The following is a 3,742-nucleotide window of genomic DNA, read 5'->3' as shown; positions in this document are numbered from 1 at the left end:
GCACTAAATTTGATCCCTAGCACAATCAGTCAACTACTCAATCACCTGAAAGAAATATACACAAGGATATTAATACGTAAGCGGATTCCCTCCCTCTGCCAATAACCAGGGAGGTGTGTATGTATCAACTGAGTTCAAACTATAATTACCTTCTTCTTTGGTTCTTCCCCAGCCACTTATAAAACACTCTGTGTTTTGGCCCAGTTTTTGGAAAACACCAAAAGGTAGGCAAATAAGCTGAATATAGTCATTATACCTCACAGCTTTCCTTAGACAGAACAGCGCGATATCATTTATGAACGTTTTCAAGAATGAAGTCTGGTCGGGTGATGATTGCTACTACTTGAATATTCCTGATGTGGGAGCGGCGCCGAAAGAGGTCATTGGTTCCAATCACTGCTCTCCACTTGAGAGGGTCGCTGAAAGAAAGCAGATGTTCTTATTACAGACAGGCTCACAGCAACTCTTTCCCTTGATTTTCCACTAGATTGGGGTTCTTTATATTGGCCTGATAACTAAGTTTTAAGTGCTTTTCCAAGTGACATAAGTATAAAATAAAAGCATAAATGTCACAATGCAGCACAGAGGAGAAAGCTGAGCGGGATCAGAACACAAGAACTCTGTGGCTGACCAGGACAGTGTCTCTTATTAGCAGATGCCTGGATTACTCAACATACCGTTTTGAGACAGCAAGCTGTTTGGAAAGAAAACAAAATCCCTGAAACAGCACAAACCACCAAAGTAAACTTCAAATGGCTTAAAAACTTTGAACTCTATTAAATCAAGAGTTGCTGTCTTCAAGAGACAGGCAGGTGACAGACCTGGGATTTGCCTTCAAATAACCGTACAGCAAGGGGAGGAATTCAGCTCTGCAGAGTTAGGGCTCAGTACACATAAGGCACAGATGGGAGGGGCACGAGGGGACACAGGAGTGAATACATGATATACATGTATGAAAATGAAGTTTTACATGCCAGTAAAAATCATTAAAAAGGTAAGTTTAATACTTGAAGCTGTGTGATAAGCACATGGAAAAACGTTTCCTCTGCTTTTATACTTTTTTAAAAAAATTTATTTTACATGTTATGAGTATTTTGCATTATATATGTTTGTGCACCACATATGTGCCCAATGCCCAAGAATGCCAGAAGAAGCTGGGTAGTGGCTATGCAAGTGGGAGGCAGAGGCAGGCAGATCTCTGAATCCAAGGCAAGCATGGTATAGAATGAGTTCCAGGACAGCCAGGACTACACAGGAAATCCATGTTTAAAAAAGTGCCAAAAGAGGAAATCAGATTCCCTGAATGGGGAATTAGAAGTAATTGTATAGTTGTTAGGGGCCAGGTGGGTGCTAGAAATCAAACCCAGGTCCTCTGGAAGAGCAGACAGTGCTTTTAACCACCAATCCATTTCTTGAACCCCTAATTTTAAAAAAAAATATATTAATACTAGAATAAAGCATTTGGATTTTAGAATTATAATTGAGAAAAATTTTATAGAAAAGCAATTTATTCTATTATAAGCACTTACACAGTTAGTCATGGAGAGTAGTAACAGGCCTGATGGTGAGACAGGTCAATCAAAATGGAGATGGCTTCAAACTATAGTGGTCAAGGACTAACTCCTAAAAAGCAACTCTTATCAAGGATTAATTTAATTTTAAAAACAGATACAAACTAGCAATTCACTCTTTCTCAACTTGACAGTTCACCAGTGATCTGACTGTCAGTTAAAAACATACATCTCACAACTTGGTGGTCCCAAGTTTAAAAAACAAAAAACCGCACAACAAAAGCCAAGTGAAGTAGGTGTCTGAGCCAGGAGTGTAAATATTGCAAGATGTCATTCTTATTCCTGAATAAAATTTATTCATTTTTATAAATTTATAAATTTTTCCTCAGGAATTTTCTAGTAATAAACCCAGGTCTAAAGTAGCTTCAGAAATGGGGCATGTTATATATGATTATTTTTCTTCTTAAGCTATATCCCAAAATTTTCATATTCTCAAGAAAGTGACTAGAGTGGATAAGGAATAAGTGAAGTAGGTGTTCAAGCCAGGAGTATAAATATTGCAAGCTGTCATCTTACAATATTTATAGAAAATAATCACACACAATGCCCCGTTTCTGAAGCCACCTCAGACCTAGGTTTGTTACTAGAAAATTCCTGAAGAAAAATTTAAATATAAGTCTGTGGCTTTGTTGAATTAAGCCCCCCAGTTAAAGATTTAGAAAACACCCATGGTTTGGGCTAATAGTATTGTTGGTGGCACCTATTGTAGCCGGATAGCTGAACAAAGTCTGTGTCTCAAACCAGTGTTAAATCCATCTCAGGGTTCAGAAGAAAACAATGGGAGTCTAAATCACAAGTGCAGACATGTCTAGGATCCTTTTCCTTCTGGATCCACATTTCCTTCAGGGTCTTCATCATTGTAAATGTTCTCTGCCATCTGCCACGCTTGCATGATATTGTCTTCTGATACAGAACAAATCACCCAAGGTTCATTGGGATTCCAGGAGAAATCAGATATCTTGGCAGTGTGACCACCATGAATAAACAGCAACTCTGGTGGGCCGTCTTCTGCATCTTCTGGGGACTGTTCTTCTCCAATTTTACTTAAATCCCACAATTCAACCTACGATCAGTTCCGCTAGAAGCCAAAATAGTCTCATTGTGAGGTGACCACTGAACTTGGAATACTTCATCCTTATGTGATCCAAAGGAATGCAACCTGAGTTTCAGATTTCTCAGATCCCACAAGGCAACAGTCTTGTCAGCTGATCCTGTGGCAAGAATGAACTCACTGTAAGGATTGAAAGACAGGCAGTTCACTTCAGCAGTGTGAGCATCAACTGAGTGGCTTGGCTTGGAAGAATTGTTTCAACAAGTATCCCAAATCATAAGTTTCTGGTCATCAGCAACTGACCCAAACAGAGACTCGTGGAGCAAATGCCAGGAAACGTCCTCTACTACTGCTGTATGCCCCGTGAAGATGGCCTTTGCATCCACCACTTTTCCTTCCTTTGGAATTGCACTGATGTCCCATAGGCAGATGGTATGGTCATCTGAAGCACTGAGTAAGTGCCCGCTGAGATTTGGATTCCAAGAAAGACCATAACCTTCCTTCTGATATCCGCGGAGACGCAAATCTGGGTTGCACTCTCCAGAAGGGTCTGGTTTAGAAGGATGCTTAGTGTAGTCAAAAACAAGCACATCACTGGATGGAGTCTTTGTTGCAATGATGCAAGGGTTCTGGGGCATGTACCTAGCCCTGTTTACTTCTCCCTCATGGTTGATCTTGATTTCTATTTCAATTTTCCCACTGACAGAGCCAAAACCTCCAAATTCTCCTTTCTCACTGTCATAGTGTGAAGCATCAAACTGAGCATCATCATTAGGGAGCTGGACACTGGCTATCACCAGGTGGTTTTGTTCATCCGATGTGTGTGTTCGCAGGACAAGTCGATGAATGCTGAAATCTTTCCCCTCAGGCCTGGTAACATCTAGAAGCCACTGGGCAGTTAAACTGGGCCACTCCAGGGCATGGGTCATCACCAAATCATAAAGAAAAGGGGTGTTTCTCTTTCATATTTTGTACTCCTTGTTGATCACATGTCCTTCCACCGCGTCATCAAAGACAGCTTCCTTGTCAGCCTTGGCGGTAGGAGAGCCGGGAGGGGCTGGGGGGGATCCCGGGGTGGTGCATTGCAGGAGGGACTGGGAGGCAACCTATAATTGAGAAA

General features: G+C 41.2%; 1 pseudogene; it reads right to left on the bottom strand.

Moving 5' to 3' along the window:
• Positions 1-2,379: 2,379 nt before the first annotated feature.
• LOC121437394 lies at positions 2,380-3,566 on the bottom strand (annotated as a pseudogene).
• Positions 3,567-3,742: the final 176 nt, after the last annotated feature.

This window comes from Microtus oregoni, unplaced genomic scaffold, assembly GCF_018167655.1.
Source record: "Microtus oregoni isolate MIOR12 unplaced genomic scaffold, Mior012 000052F_003, whole genome shotgun sequence".
Classification (NCBI taxonomy): domain Eukaryota; kingdom Metazoa; phylum Chordata; class Mammalia; order Rodentia; family Cricetidae; genus Microtus; species Microtus oregoni.
This window is presented reverse-complemented; position numbering and strand designations above follow the sequence as displayed.